Genomic DNA, 15,930 nt, shown 5'->3' on the forward strand with positions numbered 1-15,930 from the left:
ACCTGTAATTCAGTCATTGATATTTCTTATTAGTGAATGAATCGAAATTATCATTACCTGTATATTTTTACCTACATGATCATAAACGAAACAGAACGAAATGATCTGTCGAAAAAAATTTAGGTAAAAAATAGTTATAAATTTTTGAAAATTTAAGCATAATAGGACCTTTCAATTATAAGGATAAGCAAACAAATAGAAAATAGGTAAATATAAGATTTAAATATGTGCTGTCTGTCATACTTAATACTAAAATATGAAAAAGATGAAATTAAAGGACACAGGTTTAAATGAACATATTTTTGAATGTAATTGAGATATTGGCTTGAAAGTTTTTGTAAAGAATCGAGAATTTCCATATCTAACTAAAAATGATATTAAGGGATAAATATGGACTAAATTGTTGTAGCTATCTGCGATCCTATTAAAATTTTGATATAAATCATAGTTTTAGAAATTAAACAAATATGTAATATATGACAAAATCTTTATTTATGAACAAAACTCAATGAAATTTTCAACGCTTGTTAAATTTGTCATTTCAAATAAGAATATACAAAAAAAAAAAATTGAAAAGGTCAAAGGGCATCCCGCAATTCCCAAAAATAGGAATGAAAATCCCAAAAATGGGATTTTTTATTTTTTTGCCCATAGGGTCCACATTTCTTTCAGGGCTGGGAAAATACTTTTGGAGTAAATAGAAAACATATTGAGGTTTCCAAAACTGCTTTCAGTTTTCTGATCCCAGCTTTGGGATTTTAGAACATGTCGCCCAAAGTTGAAGTTTTGATAAAAAATAGGTCATATTCGGAAGGACGCAGTGGCAACATTTTCAAAAAATAGGACTAGTTTTTTACGCCAAAGCGTTCTGCGTAAAGATACCTTTTAGAAAACTATAAAATTGTTATATGTTCTTAATAAAAATTTTATTTTATTAATAAAAGAGTTAAGACACATTTTTGGCAAAAAAACGCCAAAAATCTAAAAATTTTTGAATTTTTAAATTAAAAAACGTATATTTTTGGATCTGTAAATGATATTGATCTGAAATTTTTTGTATATTATTGGAAATTTTGTTGTCTAACTAACAAGAAAAAATTGAGTCCATTTGGTCCAAAATTACGCCCGGTATTCAAAAAAAGGCGGACCAAGGTATGGTAAATTTTGTATCACTAAATTTTTAAATGCCTATAACTCGGATATTATAAGAGATAAGTAGTATGTCCAAGCATGTTTTTTCAAGATCTCGTCGAGCGCTTTCACAAAATATAAAAATCTTTGTATTTGGGTGAAAAACAATGGCACGAGTTTAAAAATTTTACATGTCGTAGGTACCCTACTTTGAGCCGCCACAGCGCCGTCCCTGGGGCATCTGCAGGGTTCATCTTCAAAACTTAAATTCGAATACTCCTTGGCTACGCTCACGCCAAATTTTATCCCGATCGGATCAGCCGTTTAGAAATGCCAGATTTATTTCCAAAAAATTTCCATTCTGCCCCACTGTGCGGTACTCGGCAGACCGGATCCTTTACATCTCGCCTATAATTGTTAAACAGCCTGGGAACTTTTTAAAATCCCACTACTGAGAAAATTTTCAAGGATTACTGTGAAGGATATGCCATTTGACCGCATGAAAACTTGCTCAAGGCAAAAAATCGGAATATACAAAAATGGCATAAAACCATGGATGCATATATTTCTGCTGTTTGCATACAATACATTTGAAATGCATGTGTAGTATTACCTTTATAACAACACGACATAGTTCGTAAAATTATTAGCAGCTAAGTTTGGCTCTTAAAAAAAATTCTTGCAGTGTTACCGTTATAAGTATTTCCTGACCCAGGAATAGGAATATCAACTAATAAAGACATTCTATTTCTCAATATTTCTTGTATGTCTAATTTAGTTTGTTGAACTATGTCTTTGTCAGTCGGTCAGCACTTTGTATAATGCATTCAAAGCATCTTATCCACGCATGGAGTGTTGACAAGCCATATTCAAACATATTTGTATTACATGATCGATTTTTAACACCATTTAAATCGTTCATTATTGTAGGTGTGGCTCCGCAAATGCCACATTTTTGCGACCAGGATTCTGCTATAACACTAAACACTTTTCCATTTATCATGGTCATGTAAAATTTGACATACATTTGAAAAAACTCAATTGTGTGGGCTTTATTTCCAAAATTTCTTTTAACTGCTTCAATTTCCCTACTAACTAATTCAGAGGGTTCTTTTTCGAAAATCAATTTAATTGGTCTACAAATTGAATTCCCCCAAAGAATAACATCCCCCATTTTTTTCACAATGCACACAGCAAATACATATGTTTTCATCTATTCGAAGCGATTCAGCGTCAGAAAATCGTTGCCGATAAGTGGAATGTCCTCTACTGCCATTACACCCCCATTTATACATAGCTGCAATTGGATCTTCATTGATATTCACAAAACACTCCTTTTGCAATTCAACTATCCTCTTTACAGTGTGGTCAACCAAGCTCTGCAAATGCACTTCTGTAGACCTATCAGTAATTTCGACTCCGAGAGGATAACATTTTTTTGCTAACAAAAAAAAAAAATGTAACTTGTATACATACATATGATGGATATATGTTTGCATTTGTTATTTTTGCACCAGTTTGCATAAGCTTGTAGGAATATTTTGACAAGCCGTCGTCCACGTATAGGTTTACTAACCTCTGAAGCAATAGTTTTTTATACCCTACACCACTATAGTGGGGAGGGTATTATGCGTTTGTGCTGATGTTTGTAACACCCAAAAATATTTGTCCTATACCAATCGACTCAGAATCACTTCCTGAGTCGATTAAGCTATGTCCGTCTGTCCGTCCGTCCGTCCGTCTGTCTGTGTGTCCATGTAAACCTTGTGCGCACTCTACAGGTCGCAATTTTTGAGATAATTTGATGAAATTTGGAACATACACTTCTCTTGGTCCAAGGACAAACGCTATTGAAAATGGTTGAAATCGGTCCATTATTTAACCCAGCCCCCATACAACCGGACCCCCCGAATAGGGCTTTTGACCTCATAATTATGTTAAATGATCTGCTATCTCTACAAAAATTGGAAAAGTTTAGTTTTATATATGTCTTAAAAATTCTAGTGATTTTCGTAAAGATCGGGCATTATTTGACCCCAGCCCCCATACAAAGTCCCCCTCAGAAAATGACTTGAATGTCCACAATTCACTTATAAACAGTAGTATCACGATGAAATTTGGCACAAATGAGTTTTATATAAACATAATTCCCAACAAAAAGTTTTATAGGGATCGGACCAAGTTTTACTCTAGCCCCCATATAAGCGGACCTTCAGATTTGGGCCTTTTAGATCATAACTTTGTCAAATATACTACTATCTCTCCAAAAATCGGCACAACTAAGTTGGATATAATTATTTATTTATAATATGTCGATTTTTATAATGATCGGGCATTATTTGACCCTATCCCCCATACAAAATCCCCTTCAGGAAATGACTTCAATGTCCACAATTCTCTTATGAACACTAGTATCAATATGAAATTTACCACAAATAGATTTTATATAAACATTTTATATAAAATGTCGACATTAAATTTTATAAGGATCGGACCAATTTTTGCCCTAGCCCCCATACAACCGGACCTACCGATTAGGGCCTCTTAGCTCATAACTACGATAAATATACTACTATCTTCCCAAAATTTGGCACAACTAAGTTTGATATGTAATTATAAATAACACTGTCATTTTTCGCCATGATCGGAAATAAAAAGTAGCCTATTGCTGTGAAAATTTGAAGAAAATCGGTTTAGCCGTTTAGTAGTCTATAACGTTCAAACATACAAACATATAAACACACAAACATACAAACATATAAACATACAAACAAACACACATTCATTTTTATATATGTATATAGATAATTCCCAATAATACATTTTGTAAGGATCGGTTCACTTTCTGCCGTAGCCTCCATACATCCTGACCTTCCGATTTCGGTCGTTTATCTTTTAACTACATCTAATATACTACTATCTATCCAAAAGTCGGCACAATGTGGTGATGTTTGTAATACTCAAAAATATTTGTCCTTATTAAGCTATGTCCGTCTTTGTGACCGTGTAAACCTTGTGTGCACGCAACAGATCGCAATTTTGAATATAATTTGCTAAAATGTGTCACATACTATTCTCTGGATCCACTGACGATGGCTGTTGAAAATGATTAAAATCGGTCTTCTATTTTTCGTAGTCAGCATACAACCGAACATGAACAGACATTATTTGGAACCTATATAAGATTAACAGAAATGCTTCATTATTGAAATTAATCACATTTAATATTCGCAATTGGTGTAGGGTATCATATGGTCGGCCACGCCCGACTATAATTTCTTACTTGTTTTTTTTTTTTTTTTTTTTTTTTTAATCTTAGCTGCAACTTCTTTGTCAGAATGTACCCCGCTAAGTGTAAACTAACGCGGGTGGCCGCTACAAGATCCACACAAGGGGTTTCATTCACAAGTTGTGAAACTTTTTTATTTGGGTTTTAGGGGAGCATTCTGCGAACTCTTTTGTCGGTCGTCCAGCATTATGACTTGTGGTTGGTTGCTCAAACAATAAAATTTCATTCTCCAACCAAACTTTATTGCGTTCTTCAAAATTCGATAAAGTCCTATTGGAGTTCTTCCACTTGAACATTTTACAATAACAACATATAAACTACAATATAGAAGACGCCAAATTAATTTAAATACAAAATCTACAACAAAGAATATGTTTGACAGCTCACAGCTGTGGGAATATTAATAGCCAAACAAAAGTAAAAACGTCAATATGATCATTATGGTACCAACTATCGATAATGTGCAAAAAAATTTCGATTTTAACATTTCAAAATTTGAATTTAATGACGCCAGATCATGCATTTTGATCAATGTGTGACGTGGTGCTAGGCCAAAAATTTTGCAAATATGTAGTGTAAGTACATACATATGTACATAATATACATATGTATATGGATTATATTAAAATAAGCGATCTTTTAGCTTGACCAATATTTATAAAACTTTTGAAATATATTTTAAACATAATAAACTAAACCGTAGTTATAAATATTCTATCATAAAATACAGCATATTTTAAATATTTAATCTAAGAAATAGAAAGTTTTAGAATCGTTTTTTGTTATTGAAGTTGTTTGAGTTATAACTTAACATTCACTGATTATGATTTATACATAGTTTGACCCAAGTACATACATATAAAATAAAAATCAGCCATCAACTAAGAAACCGCATTGCGCTTCTTATGACTTCATTAAAATATTGTTGCAAACACTTCAACAAACACTGAATAGAAATGAGAATATAAAAATTTCCCAGCAAATATTTTCATCACAAAATAAGAGGTCAAAATGCTAGAATAATAGTCCTTACAAGTTACCCATTCCCTTCAAACATTTGGAAGATGAAACTATTGCGGCACATCAGAAATACTTTTGGATGATTGTCAGAAGAGACTACATATTTTACATAAACAAAATGGGGTATAAATGAGTCAAAAGGTACGCTTAATTGAAATTTTTAGATTTGGTATCTACCAAAAATTAACTTAACTAATAAGATGGCAAATTATTGTTCTTTTAAGAACAAGTATTTCAGCAATAGAATGAAATGATTGTAGATAATTTTATATTTTTATTCGATGATGAATTGAATTTTATTTTGAACATAAAGCCAATTACCTTGGACTGTATGAGACCACTTTATTTTGTTGTTGTTTTCAAACCATCTTCTGACAATGATTAGACAACCACGAGTCTGATTTCAATTTATACATATTTGCGATGAAGGTAGAAAATAATCTGGCAATCTTGGTATCTACTACACTATTTCCAATTGTATTTCAGAAATTTTAAATTACATTTAAGAAATTTATCATTACAAGTTCAGAAAATTTTAGTTATATTTCAGAAATTATAATTATATTACATGAAATATATTTGTAAATTTCTGAAATATAATTATACATATATTTAATTTCATTGAAATCAGACTACGACTTCAATTAGCTCTAGTATAGACGACCTACTTCAATTTGTTTTCAATATTAATGTAAACCATGGATCGAAAACAACTAATGATACCCAAAAATATTTTTCAATCAAAATGTAGAAAATTCAATTCACTATAGAAATTATGATAACATCAAAACGAGTACGACGCATATTAAGCAAAATATTCGCCAAAACTGATGAGCACAAGATAGTAAGTAAGTAAAACGAGCATAATAATGATATTTTTACTCAAAGTATCAAAATTTAAAATTCAGTAAATACTTAACAATTAAGAGAATTATGTATATTCTCCCATGCAAAATCGTATGTATATAGCCACCATGTAAAATTAGAGTAAATTTCGAAGGGAGTTCTCATTTATTTGACATATGCTTAATTCTATTATTCGAAATTAATATTGGAATCAAACTCAAAAAATTTTGCGGCTTGATTCCATCCAAAATAATGCTAGAAAAAATGCTAAATTGATTTGAAGCAATTCATATCCATTTTTTACTATATTTATAACAACCCGGCAAAATATTGGAAACTGAAGCAAAGTGTAAGAGTTACTTTTTGAGTAAAAAACTATTATTTTTGTTCGATGATAATCAAAAAATAACTGGTTACAAATGTGCATACAAGTCAGACGGACGGACTTATAAGCCTTAAGGTGGGTATATGATCAAGATTTTTGTGCGTGACAAACATCAGTTCAAACTTAATATAGTCGTGTAGGGTATAAAAGGTAAGTTCAGTTGCATTAAGATAAAACTACAGAAATGCTAATAATTATTAAAATATGTTTGTCAATTTTCCAATTATGTAATTTTTCTAACTTATTTATTTATTAAACTTATAATTACAAGTTTGAATTAATATTTAAGGGCAATGGCGGAATTCCATTTTAAATTTTATATGGGATTTGAACAGGAACGTAGAATATAATTTTGAAAACTATGGCAACCCTATAGCATTAAAAGTGCATAAAATAAAGAAATGCTATAACTTTTGATTTTTAATTTTTTTTTTTGCATAAGATTCTTCAAATCATATAATTTAAGAAATTTTATAAATACATCTATATATCAAATAAAAATTTTCTAAACATATTTTATCGAATTTCGAAATTTGAAATTATATAATAGAAAAAATCGGTTTTCCATATGTACTAAAAATTTTAAATTAGGATTCTATATAGTTTCCGAGATATACGATTTGAAAGATCTTATCCAAAAAGAAAAATGTAATTATCTTTAAAACATCGAAAGTTATGTTATTTTAAAGAAAAATGTTAAGCACACATTTAAATGTTTTGAATTTTAGTACTATGTGTATTTTTTCGAAATTTTTTTATACCCTCCACCACCATCAGTGGTGATAGAGGGTATATATAAGTTTGTCGTTCCGTGTGTAACACCAATGTATATATATTCTGGGTCCTTATGAAATTCTGAGTCGATTTAGCTATGTCCGTCTGTCTGTCTGTCTGAAATCAACCAAATTCACACAAAATATTTATTATTGTCCTAAGCAGTTTGGTATTGAAAATCAGCAAAATCGGTTCACCACGTAAAAAGTTATGAGTAAAAATTTCAGACTACCTCGAAACAAATTACGTTTTTTCCTAATTCTTTTGAAGTTTTCTCAGAAACTACCAAAGATATTTGGATTAATTTTGTCACACATAAGTGATCACTTATGTTCAAAATTTTTACAATCGATCCAATATTTCCCATAGCCCCCATACAAAGGTAAATATTCCCGGAAATTAGTTTATCGTTAATAACTCCCTAAAATATATCGGTATCAACACAAAATTTTGTACATGTTAATATAATATAAACAGAAATCATACTATCAACGTAGATCTCAATCGGCCCACAATTGGTCATAGCTCCCACATAAGGTCCACTTCCGAAAATCACTTAAACGCATATATTTCATTGAATTATAAAGCTATCGGGATAAAATTCGACACAAATATGTTTTGTGTACATTTAAATCATTCCACCAAATTTTTTACGGATCGGTCCATTATTGGTCATAGCTCCCATATAAGGCCCACTTCCGAATATCACTAAAAGCACATATCTCATTGTCAAATAAAGCTATCTTGATAAAATTCGACACAAATATGTTTTGTCTTTTATGAGTCACCCTACGAATTTTTTTTCCGGATTGGCTCATAATTGGTCATAGCTCCCACTTCCGAAAACCACTTAAACGCATATATTTCATTAAATTCTAAAGCTATAAGGACAATAAATCATTCTACCACTTTTTTCCTGGATCGGTAAATTATTGGTCATAGCTCCCATATAAGTCCCACTTCCAAAAATCACTTAAACGCATATATTTCATTGTCAAATAAAGTTATCTTGATAAAATTCGACACAAATATGTTTTGTCTTTATATGAATCACTCTTCGAAATTTTTTCCGGATAGACCCCCATAGAGGGTCGACTTACGAAAATCACTTAAACGCATATATTTCTTTGAATAATAAAGCTATCGGGATAAACTTGAATATGTTTTGTGAGCATATAAATCATTCTACCAAATTTTTTTCCGTATTGGTCCATATATGGTAATATCTTCTATATAAGGTACTCTTCAAAAAAAATCACTTAAACACACATATATCATTATCAAATAAAGATATCTTGATTTCTGTAAGGTCATAGCTCCTATACATATTAGAGGTCTGCATCGAATAACTTATCTTATCGGTCGATAATTGGTCACAACACCCATGTAAGGACCATTTCCGAAAATTACTCAAATACACATTGAAAATCAAAGTTATCGGGATAAAATTCGACATAAATGTGTATTTTGTATTTATATATATATTCTACGGAATTTTTTTCCGGATCGGTCCATAAGTTGTCTTAGTTCTCATATAAGGTATACTTCTGAAAATCACTTAATACCACTTAATTCGTAATTCAATGATTATATCTGGGTAAAATTCAAAATGAGTATGTTCTGTGTACAGATAAATCATTCTATTAAAATGTTTTCGAACTGGCCTATTAATATAAATTTTTCTGGACCTTATTAAAATTAGTTTGACGTATGCATAAATGTTAATACCCTCAATACGGAAACAAAAATTTTGCCAAGTTATCTAAAGATTAGATATTTAAATGGGTTTTAATAAAAAGTAGCTTGCTGGTGGAGGGTATTTAAGATTCGGTATAGCCGAATATAGCACTCTAACTTGTTTATTGTTGCAATTTGTAGCTCTACTGTTTATACTTATGTATACAAAGGCATTTATCGATATCTTAATTGGTTTAGGATTTATGTGATTTCCATATATTAAATGCTCCAACAAAAAGTCCTATGTGTTCCAAATTATATTGATTTAAATCATAAATCCGCCATAATAATATTTTATTTACACTAGTTAATATAATACTGTAAATAATGACCATCTCCTGCCTTTGATGCACTCATCAACTTAAAATAACTTTATGGGTCGTCCCCCTCAACCTCGTCCGTCCCTCCATTAATATTTCTATGGAACTTTTTATTTTACGCACTTGCGGTACTTATATGAAAAAACGAAGTATTTCAAACACCGATTTTTATGAAATTTTGTGGGACTAGTCTACGTTTTTGGCAGATTAAGCCCACCAAATAAAATTTCAAATTGAAAGTTTAATTCCAACTTCTAAATCTAAGTATTTGAAATTTTGCATAGACAGATGCTGTGCTAATAAGTCTGAGTTAAATGATTTAATAAGAATTCAACAAGTTAGAATGCTATATTCGGCACTGCCGAATCTTAAATACCCTCCACCTGCAAACTACTTTTTATTAAAACCCAAAATAAATATGTTATAAATGGTTAAAGTTATAGGGCCGAATTTATAGTTTATACTAAAGAAATAAATTTTACTTAAGTATCAAAGTACATACTAAGTACTAAAGTACTTTATTTTCCTTATGGAGAACTGTAAAACCCGGCACATGTTTTGTTTCCGTAATTAAGATACTATTTATCATTATGTAACTTATTTATGCATGTATGTATGTAACTAATTTTGATTAGGCCCAGAGAAACATTTGTATTAAGTGATTTTCAGATATCGACCGATTATTCTTCGACCTATTATGTTCCGATCCTGCCGATAAATTATATGGGAACTATGACCAATAATGGACCAATTCGAAAAAAAATAATCAAAACAAGTAAGAAATTATAGTCGGGCGTGGCCGACCATATGATACCCTACACCAATTGCGAATATTAAATGTGATTAATTTCAATAATGAAGCATTTCTGTTAATCTTATATAGGTTCCAAATAATGTCTGTTCATGTTCGGTTGTATGCTGACTACGAAAAATAGAAGACCGATTTCAATCATTTTCAACAGCCATCGTCAGTGGATCCAGAGAATAGTATGTGACACATTTTAGCAAATTATATTCAAAATTGCGATCTGTTGCGTGCACACAAGGTTTACACGGTCACAAAGACGGACATAGCTTAATAAGGACAAATATTTTTGAGTATTACAAACATCACCACATTGTGCCGACTTTTGGATAGATAGTAGTATATTAGATGTAGTTAAAAGATAAACGACCGAAATCGGAAGGTCAGTATGTATGGAGGCTAAGGCAGAAAGTGAACCGATCCTTACAAAATGTATTATTGGGAATTATCTATATACATATATAAAAATGAATGTGTGTTTGTTTGTATGTTTATATGTTTGTATGTTTGTGTGTTTATATGTTTGTATGTTTGAACGTTATAGACTACTAAACGGCTAAACCGATTTTCTTCAAATTTTCACAGCAATAGGCTACTTTTTATTTCCGATCATGGCGAAAAATGACAGTGTTATTTATAATTACATATCAAACTTAGTTGTGCCAAATTTTGGGAAGATAGTAGTATATTTATCGTAGTTATGAGCTAAGAGGCCCTAATCGGTAGGTCCGGTTGTATGGGGGCTAGGGCAAAAATTGGTCCGATCCTTATAAAATTTAATGTCGACATTTTATATAAAATGTTTATATAAAATCTATTTGTGGTAAATTTCATATTGATACTAGTGTTTATAAGAGAATTGTGGACATTGAAGTCATTTCCTGAAGGGGATTTTGTATGGGGGATAGGGTCAAATAATGCCCGATCATTATAAAAATCGACATATTATAAATAAATAATTATATCCAACTTAGTTGTGCCGATTTTTGGAGAGATAGTAGTATATTTGACAAAGTTATGATCTAAAAGGCCCAAATCTGAAGGTCCGCTTATATGGGGGCTAGAGTAAAACTTGGTCCGATCCCTATAAAACTTTTTGTTGGGAATTATGTTTATATAAAACTCATTTGTGCCAAATTTCATCGTGATACTACTGTTTATAAGTGAATTGTGGACATTCAAGTCATTTTCTGAGGGGGACTTTGTATGGGGGCTGGGGTCAAATAATGCCCGATCTTTACGAAAATCACTAGAATTTTTAAGACATATATAAAACTAAACTTTTCCAATTTTTGTAGAGATAGCAGATCATTTAACATAATTATGAGGTCAAAAGCCCTATTCGGGGGGTCCGGTTGTATGGGGGCTAGGTTAAATAATGGACCGATTTCAACCATTTTCAATAGCGTTTGTCCTTGGACCAAGAGAAGTGTATGTTCCAAATTTCATCAAATTATCTCAAAAATTGCGACCTGTAGAGTGCGCACAAGGTTTACATGGACACACAGACAGACAGACGGACGGACGGACGACTGTCAAATTTTCCATCCGTATTCTCTTTCAATGTGTGATGATTTCGTTACATATTGCGTTTAGACGATCCCATCCGTTCTCTTATACACAAAATTTTGACAGATCATATTACTTGTGTGCCCGTGTGAAGTGGGCTTGGCTGTTATACATTTTATACACAACCTTTTCAGAATATAAAATTCCATATAATAGGAAACTTACATCTGAAGTTTTAGTAAAATCGAATAATTCTAACCCATAAACTGTGAAGTTAAAATTCCAGCTATGAAATATTGGTAAATGTTTTTGAAACCACAGTGAAATATTATCTTGTTTTCAACCGATTTAAATGAAACTTAAGAAAAATATATAATGAAGACCCGTTTTTATGACGACATTAAAAAATCTAAATTAACCCTTAAACGTAAATATATATTTATGATAATAGAGAAAAGCTGATATCAGATTCAGTTTAATAGCTAAATATAAATATTATACTAATAAAGGTAAAACGTAGAGATTCTAAATTCCCGGACTCTTTTCATTAATTAATTATTTTTATTATATTCTGATTAGGGTAGTGAAGCGTTACATCCATTCTAGTAATGAAAATCGTTATAACGATGTTTCATTGTACGCGATTCCTAATACCCATTCCAGCATTGAATAGATTGTACTCTTTATGTTCGTTCATTGTTGGTTGGTCCCATGGTTCATACCATTGCAAGTTGCCTCACGAGTTACTTTGATGAAATTAAGTGCGGTGTCTTACATTTAAGTGTCTTCTAGAACAAGAAGTGAGAAAGAAGCAACAACTTCATCAACTTTATCTTAGCCAAATGCTCTGTTGCAGATTTTTTCTCATTTTTCCAAATTTTCTTTTTGTGTTTTTGGTCTTATCGTACTTGAGCTACTCATATCACATAATCTGGTATCCTACAGTTTATACTCACCTTTAAAATTCTGAGTACGAAAATGCTGGATAACAAAAATTTTAGTGAGGATTTTGGCGTTGCTTTTGTACATATTCGACTACACTCCTCATTTTCATACCATTCGAATTTGTGTTTTTATACCCTACACCACTATAGTGGGGAGGGTATTATGCGTTTGTGCTGATGTTTGTAACACCCAAAAATATTGGTCTTACACCCACCTTAAAGTATACCAATCGGCTCAGAATCACTTCCTGAGTCGATTAAGCTATGTCCGTCCGTCCGTCCGTCTGTCTGTGTGTCCATGTAAACCTTGTGCGCACTCTACAGGTCGCAATTTTTGAGATAATTTGATGAAATTTGGAATATGCACTTCTCTTGGTCCAAGGACGAACGCTATTGAAAATGGTTGAAATCGGTCCATTATTCCACCTAGCCCCCATACAACCGGACCCCCCGAATAGGGCTTTTGACCTGATAATTATGTTAAATGATCCACTATCTCTACAAAAATTGGATAAATTTAGTTTTATATATGTCTTAATAATTATAGTGATTTTCGTAAAGATCGGGCATTATTTGACCCTAGCCCCCATACAAAGTCCCCCTCAGAAAATGACTTGAATGTCCACAATTCACTTATAAACACTAGTATCACCATGAAATTTGCCACAAATAGATTTTATATAAACATAAATGTCGACATTAAATTTTATAGGGATCGGACCAATTTTTGCCCTAGCCCCCATACAACCGGACTACCGATTTGGGCCTTTTAGCTCATAACTACTATAAATATACAACTATCTTCCCAAAAATTGGAACAACTAAGTTTAATATAATTATAAATAACTCTGTCATTTTTCGCCATGATCGGAAGTAAAAAGTAACCTATTGCCAGACATACAGGAATGTGCTGTGAAAATTTGAAGAAAATCGGTTTAGCCGTTTAGTAGTCTATAACGTTCAAACATACAAACACATAAGCCCACAAACAAACAAACATATAAACATACAAACAAACACACATTCATTTTTATATATGTATACATCCGGACCTTCCGATTTCGGCCGTTTATATTTTAACTACGTCTAATATACTACTATCTATCCAAAAGTCGGCACAATGTGGTGATGTTTGTAACCAAAGAATATAAAGAAATTGGGGCTTGTCAGTTGGTACGTAAAGGAGTTGTCATTCGGTACCTAACTCTAAGTATGTATTGGTAGAATTTTTGTATTAGTATTGGAGCTCCAACTACTTTCACCACACTTTCCAAACATACATACTTGCATAAAATCGTACATAAAAATTTTAGGAAAAATAAATAACATTTAAATTTCTACATTCGCAGATTTTTTAATTTATTTTGCCCACATCTAATCAGTAAACATTTAATAAATATATTTTTCGGACTTAAAATCTCTTTTTTTGTAAAAAAATAAGTTTATTTTAAATAATTTTTTCATTTTCAATACCAAAATATACAACTTTGTTTTGTCAATTTTAATTTCAACACACAAAAATTAATTGTCAAAAAAATTAAAAAAATATTTTTTTAGTTTGTGAAAAATAAAAATATTTCAGATTGTTAAATGCGATAAAATTGTGTAAAAAATTAAAAAATAGTTATGTGTTTGTGAAAAAACGTCGTTCAAGTCCTATTATCCCGGTATTTTCGCGAAAAAGTTTTGAAGTATTGTGAGAGAATTGAGTTCTCACAAGTGTGTTGAATTTACACAGAACTCGTCTGTGAAGAGAAGGAAATGTTATTGTTGTAAAACAATGTCATAGTCCAACTTCTTATTATTCTTTGTTTGTAACACTCAAAAATATTTGTCCTTATTAAGCTATGTCGGTCTTTGTGACCGTATAAACCTTGTGTGCACGCAACAGATCGCAATTTTGAATAAAATTTGTTAAAATGGGTCACATACTATTTTCTGTATCCACTGACGATGGCTGCACAGTGGGGCAGAATGGAAATTTTTTGGAAATAAATCTGGCATTTCTAAACGGCTGATCCGATCGGGATAAAATTTGGCGTGAGCGTAGCCAAGGAGTATTCGAGTTTAAGTTTTGAAGATGAACCCTGCAGATGCCCCAGGGACGGCGCTGTGGCGGCTCAAAGTAGGGTACCTACGACATGTAAAATTTTTAAACTCGTGCCATTTTTTTGTTTTTCACCCAAATACAAAGATTTTTATATTTTGTGAAAGCGCTCGACGAGATCTTGAAAAAACATGCTTGGACATACTACTTATCTCTTATAATATCCGAGTTATAGGCATTTAAAAATTTAGTGATACAAAATTTACCATACCTTGGTCCGCCTTTTTTTGAATACCAGGCGTAATTTTGGACCAAATGGACTCAATTTTTTCTTGTTAGTTAGACAACAAAATTTCCAATAATATACAAAAAATTTCAGATCAATATCATTTACAGATCCAAAAATATACGTTTTTTAATTAAAAAATTCTCGGGGGAGTTTTCCAGATTTTTCCTACCGAGCGCGTCCCCGGGTGGCGGATAGGGGGTGGTGATGGACCATCTGTCCTCTCCCAGCTTTAATTTCACTTAAGCTGAGGGAGGGCAGATTGTCCACCACCTGGGAATATTATATTCCCCGCGGACCAAAAAACTGGAAAAAAAAAAAAAAAAACAAATATGGAAAATAAAAATAAAAAGATAAAAGTTACGGTGCAGGGCCTAAATAACCCAGTACCGGCGGCAAGTGTTGATCTACTCGCGAGTCACGTGTCGTCGTCATCCTGCAATCGTGAGCAGAATACTACTACGGAGGTGGGTACCTTGGCCTCCGTGGCGGACAATGCGTCAAGTGTACAGCATGCCGCTGGCAAAAATATAGGGGTGAAAGAGAAGGATGTACTCGGAGAGAGCTCTAAGCTACCTCAGCCTTTAAATATAGGTGAGGGTTCCGACTCTGAATCCTCAGATGATAATAATAATAATACCATTATAGCAAATCCCAAAAAGGATGAAGTAGAGCAAATGGTGAAAGAGGTGAGTGATAGCATAGCTAAACTACCTATTACTAAGAAAAGACTTTCTGGAGCACAGAGGAGGAAGTTGAAAAAGATGCTTCAGGAAATCATAGTTAGTCAATCCCACGACACTCCAAAGGAATCGGACTCTCTCACAAGATCTGAGG

This window comes from Lucilia sericata, unplaced genomic scaffold, assembly GCF_015586225.1.
Source record: "Lucilia sericata isolate MDLA Ls3-8-SP2 unplaced genomic scaffold, ASM1558622v1 Contig000142F_arrow, whole genome shotgun sequence".
Taxonomy (NCBI): Eukaryota; Metazoa; Arthropoda; class Insecta; order Diptera; family Calliphoridae; genus Lucilia; species Lucilia sericata.